Below are 6,373 nucleotides of genomic sequence, written 5' to 3' on the forward strand. Positions count from 1 at the left end.
CATCAACCTCCTCTTCCCCATACACCCCACCTACCCTCATAAATCAAATTCAATTAACACCCATTCCACCCAAAATGGCCGAACACTAACCCTCCCCCCTCCCTATAAATAACCTTCCATTCTTCTTCATTTTCACACAACACAAACCCCATCTTCTCCCACTAGCCGAAACCACTTCACTCCCTCTCCACAATATTCTCTTCTTCTTCTTCTACTTTTCTTTTCTTTTCTTGCTCGAGGACGAGCAAATTTTAAGTTTGGTGTGGTAAAAGCATAAGCTTTTTGTTTTTCCATTACCAATGGCACTAAGGCCGGAGTTTCCTCAAGAAAAGGAAAAGGGAAAGCAAAAGCTTCCACCTCCGAGTCATGGGAGAAGGAGAGATTCATCTCAAAAGCCACCAAGACCACTTCTATGATGTTGTGGCAAAGAAGAAGGTGATCCCTGAGGTCCCTTTCAAGCTCAAAAAGAATGAGTATCCGGAAAATCCGACATGAAATTCAAAGAAGAGGGTGGGAAGTCATAACCAACCCCATGCAACAAGTTGGAATATTGATGGTTCAAGAGTTCTATGCTAATGCATGGATCACTAGGAACCATGATCAAAGTATGAACCCGAGCCCAAAGAATTATCTCACAATGGTTAGGGGGAAATACTTGGATTTTAGTCCGGAAAATGTGAGGTTGGCGTTTCACTTACCCATGATGCAAGGTGATGAACGCCCCTACACAAGAAGGGTCAACTTTAACCAAAGGTTGGACCAAGTCCTTAGGGACATTTGTGTGGAAGGCGCCCAATGGAGAATAGACTCCAAAGGCAAGCCAGTCCAACTAAGAAGACTGGACCTCAAGCCTGTAGCTAGAGGATGGTTGGAGTTCATCCAAAGATCCATCATCCCTACAAGCAACCGATCTGAAGTTACTGTGGATCGGGCCATCATGATTCATAGCATCATGATTGGAGAGGAAGTAGAGGTTCATGAAGTCATCTCCAATGAACTCTACAAAATAGCTGACAAGCCTTCACACATGGCACGGCTAGCCTTCCCCCACCTTATATGCCATCTATGTTACTCAGCTGGAGTTATCATAGAAGGAGATGTCTCCATTGAAGAAGACAAGCCCATCACCAAGAAAAGGATGGAGCAATCAAGAGAAGTTCCTCACGGCCCTCAAGGAGAACATGAGGAAGTTCATCATCAACAATGCCTCAAGGAATGCACTTTCCTCCCAACAACTATTGGGAGCAGCTCAGTACCTCTTTAGAAGATTTGAGCCATAATGTTGAACAATTAAGGGTGGAACATCATGAGCACTCCATCATTCTCCAAGAAATAAGAGAAGATCAAAGAGCAATGAGGGAGGAGCAACAAAGGCAAGGAAGGGACATAGAAGAGTTGAAGAACATCATGGGTCCTTCAAGAAGAAGACGCCACTAAAAGGTGGATTCATTCCTTGTTCTTTATTTCTTTCTGTTTTCGGTTTTTAATACTATGTTTATCTATGTTTTGTGTCTTTATTTCATGATCATTAGTATGTAACCATGCCTTAAAGCTATGAATAAAATCCATTAGTCCTTCACCTCTCTTAAAAGAAAAATGTTTTAATTCAAAAGAACAAGAAGTACATAATTTTCGAAATTATTATTGAATTTAGTTTAATTATATTGATGTGGTGACAATGATTTTTTGTTTTCTGAATGAATGATTGAACAGTGCATATGCCTTTTGATCTTGTTGTTTGTGAGTGTTAAAATTGTTGGTTCTTGAAAGAATGATGAACAAAGAGAAATGTTATTGATGATCTGAAAAATCATGAAATTGATTCTTGAAGCAAGAAAAAGCAGCAAAAAAAAAAAATAGCGAAAATTTTAAAAAGCAAAGGATCCAAGGCTTTGAGCATTAATGGATAGGAGGGCCCAGGGAAATAAAATCCAGGCCTAAGCGGCTAGATCAAGCTGTCCCTAACCATGTGCTTGTGTCATGAAGGTCCAAGTGAAAAGCTTGAGACTGAATGGTTAAAGTCGTGATCCAAAGCAAAAGAGTGTGCTTAAGAGCTCTGGACACCACTAACTGGGGACTTTAGCAAAGCTGAGTCACAATCTGAAAAGGTTCACCCAGTTATGTGTCTGTGGCATTTATGTATCCGGTGGTAATACTGGAAAACAAAATGCTTAGGGCCACAGCCAAGACTCAAAAGTAGCTGTGTTCAAGAATCAACATGCTTAACTAGGAAAGTCAATAACACTATCCAAAATTCTAAATTCCTAGAGATGCCAATCACTCTGAACTTCAAAGGAAAAAGTGAGATGCCAAAACTGTTCAGAAGCAAAAAGCTACAAGTCCCGCTCATGTAATTAAATTAATATTCATTGATATTTTGGACTTTATAGTATATTCTCTTCTTTTTAACCTATTTGATTTTCAGTTGCTTGGGGACAAGCAACAATTTAAGTTTGGTGTTGTGATGAGCGGATAATTTATACGCTTTTTGGCATAGTTTTTACATAGTTTTTAATGAGTTTAAGCTACTTTTAGGGATGTTTTCCTTAGTTTTTATGTTAAATTCACATTTCTGGACTTTACTATGAGTTTGTGTGTTTTTCTGTGATTTCAGGTAAATTCTGACTGAAATTGAGGGATTTGAGCAAAACTCTGAAAAAGCCTGACAAAAGGACTGCTGATGCTGTTGGATTCTGACCTCCCTGCACTCGAAATGGATTTTCTGGAGCTACAGAACTCTAAATGGCGCGCTCTCAACGGCGTTGGAAATTAGACATCCAGGGCTTTCCAGCAATATATAATAGTCCATACTTTATTTGACGAATGACGACGTAACTTGGCGTTGAACGCCAAGTTCATGCTGCTGTCTGGAGTTAAACGCCAGAAAAACGTCATGATCCGGAGTTGAACGCCCAAAACACGTCATAACTCGGAGTTCAACTCCAAGAGAAGCCTCTGCTCGTGGAATGATCAAGCTCAGCCCAAACATACACCAAGTGGGCCCCGGAAGTGGATTTATGCATCAATTACTTACTCATGTAAAACCCTAGTAGCTAGTCTAGTATATATAGGACATTTATCTATTGTATTAGACATCTTTGGTCTCAGTTTTGTTTTATTCTTCATCCTAAGAGATCATTGATCACGGTTTAGGGGGCTGGCCATTTCGGCCATGCCTGAACCCTTTGCTTATGTATTTTCAACGGTGGAGTTTCTGCACACCATAGATTAAGGGTGTGGAGCTCTGCTGTACCTCAAGTATTAATGAAGTTCTATTTTCTTTTATTCGGTCTCTATCTTATTCTTATTCCAAGATATTCATTCGTACCCAAGAACATGATGAATATGATGAGTAAATAACCCTCATTGTCATTCTCACTTATGAACGCGCGTGATTGACAACCACTTCCGTTCTACATGCAACAAGGCTTGAATGTGTATCTCTTAGATTCCCCAACAGAATCTTCGTGGTATAAGCTAGATAGATGGCGGCATTTATGAGGATCCGGAAAGTCCAACCTTGTCTGTGGTGTTCCGAGTAGGATCCTGGGAATCCGGAAAGTCTCACCTTGTCTGTGGTATTCCGAGTAGGATTCCAGTAATGAATGACTGTGACGTGCTTCAAACTTGCAACCTGCTGGGCGTTAGTGACAGACGCAAAAGAATCAAGGGATTCTATTCCAGTAGGAGCGGGAACCACCGGTGATTGGCCGTACTGTGACAGAGTGCGTGAGCATTAGCTTTCACTGCGAGGATGGATGTAGCCATCAACCATGGGTGATGCCTCCAGACTGATTAGCTGTGCGAGTGACAGCCGCATAGGATATTTTCCCGAGAGGATGAAAGTAGCCACAGCTGATGGTGAACCCCTATACACAGCTTGCCATGGAAAGGAGTAAGAAGGATTGAGTAGAAGCAGTGGGAAGGCAGGCATCCGTGAGCTCTACAGCATCTCCATTCTGCTTATCTGAAATTCCTACCAATGAATCTGCATAAGTCTTCTATCCTTTTTATTATTTATTTTCTTATTTCTATTTTCGAAACCCATAAATCAATATTTAATCTGCCTGACTGAGATTTACAAGGTGGCTATAGCTTGCTTCATACCAACAATCTCTGTGGATTCGACCCTTACTCACGTAAGGTTTATTACTTGGACGACCCAGTACACTTGCTGGCTAGTTGAACGGAGTTGTGAAAATAAACAGTGCCCTAAGGGTATACTCATACAAGTATAAAGAACATAAGGATCACAATTTCGTCCACCACCTACTAATACTTTGATTTGGAAATACATGTGGTATAATCAGTGATCATACCTCATCTCTTCTCATGAGCAATTAAATCAAGGAATTGGGCAATTGTTCAAGTTTAGAGAGATTGGATTGCCAAGGAATTGGGATTCAATCACTTAAGATTGCCAAGGAGATCAATGAATGCATTGATTGCGGAAGAGATGAGAATGAACTTGATCTGAAGAATGCAACACCTCCTGAACCCAATGATTTCCCCATTTCTGATCTTACCCATTCTCTTTACTTTCTGTCATTTACTTTCATGCTAATCACCCTAATTCCCCATTTAAGATTCTGCACTTTATTTTCTGTCATTTACTTTCCCGCCATTTAATTTTCTGCAATTCTATATCCACTTTCTGCTTAGCTCAACTAGATCATTCTTCTAATTAAAATTGCTGGACCAATCAATCCCTGTGGGATTCGACCACACTCTATTGTGAGTTTTTACTTGACGACAATTCGGTATACTTGCCGAAGGAAATTTTTTGAGAGACAAATTCCCATGCATTACTCTAGTCTTTTCTTAGGAATTGACTAGGACCTGAGGAATCAAATTGATTCATCCACTTAACTTACCTTCATAGTTAGAGGTTAATAAGGTGGGAACAAAAATCCAATTCTCATCATAATTGATAAGGATAACTAGGATAGGACGTCCAGTTTTCATATCTTGTCAAGAGTTTTTCTAGTATTAATTTATTTTTCCCGCAATTTATTTTCCCTGTTCAACCTTTCAAAACCCAAAAATATTATTTTCCATAACCAATAATAATTATACTTCCATGAAATTCCTTGAGAAGATGACCCAAGGTTTGAATACTTCGTTATAAATTTTATTGGGTTTTGTTACTTGTGACAACCAAACTTTGTACGGAAGGATTCTCTGTTGGTTTAGAAACTATACTTACAACGTGATTATATTCTTGTGAATTTCTTTACCGATAGAAAATCCGACCGTCAAATGGCGCCGTTGCCGGGGAATTGCAAACGTGTGCCCTATTATTGGTTATTGTAAATATTTTCTTTTTCTTGTTTATTTATTTTTGTTTTTGTTTTTAATTTTTATTAGTTACTATGACTTCTCACCCCAGCGCTTTGAGTTTGGTTCTAATATTGTTGAAAGGAATGGAAGCTATAACAGGAACATTGATGAGCGGATAATTTATACGCTTTTTGGCATTGTTTTTAGGTAGTTTTTAGTAAGTTCAAGCTACTTTTAGGGATGTTTTCATTAGTTTTTATGTTAAATTCACATTTCTGGAATTTACTATGAGTTTGTGTGTTTTTCTGTAATTTCAGGTAATTTCTGGCTGAAATTGAGGTACTTGAGCAAAACTCTAAAAAAGGCTGACAAAAGGACTGCTGATGTTGTTGGAATCTGACCACCCTGCACTCAAAATGGATTTTCTGGAGCTACATCACTCCAAAGGGCGCTCTCTCAACAGTGTTGACAAGTAGACATCCAGAGCTTTCCATCAATATATAATAGTCCATATTTTATTCGGGAATTGATGACGTAAAGTGGCGCTCAACGCCAAGTACATGCTGCTGTTTGGAGTCAAATGCCAAAAACACGTCACGACCCGGAGTTGAACGCCAGAAACACACTATAACTCGGCGTTCAACTCCAAAAGAAGCCTCAGCTCGTGGATAGATCAAGCTCAGCCCAAACACACACCAAGTGGGCCCCGGAAGTGGATTTATGCATTAATTACTTACTCCTGTAAACCCTAGTAGCTAGTTTAGTATAAATAAGACTTTTTACTAGTGTATTAGTAGTCTTTTTGGGGACACATTTCATCTGGGGACGATTAGTTCTCAGATCATGGGGGCTGGCCTCTCGGCCATGCCTGAACCTTTCACTTATGTATTTTCAACGGTAGAGTTTCTACACACCATAGATTAAGGGTGTGGAGCTCTGCTGTACCTCATGTTTCAATGCAAGTACTACTATTTTCTATTTAATTCTCCTTATTCTTATTCCAAGATATACGTTGCACTTCAACTTGATGAATGTGATGATCCGTGACACTCATCATCATTCCCACCAATGAACGCGCGTGACTGACAACCAC

The sequence above is a fragment of the Arachis stenosperma genome, chromosome 1, assembly GCF_014773155.1.
Source record: "Arachis stenosperma cultivar V10309 chromosome 1, arast.V10309.gnm1.PFL2, whole genome shotgun sequence".
NCBI classification, from domain to species: Eukaryota; Viridiplantae; Streptophyta; class Magnoliopsida; order Fabales; family Fabaceae; genus Arachis; species Arachis stenosperma.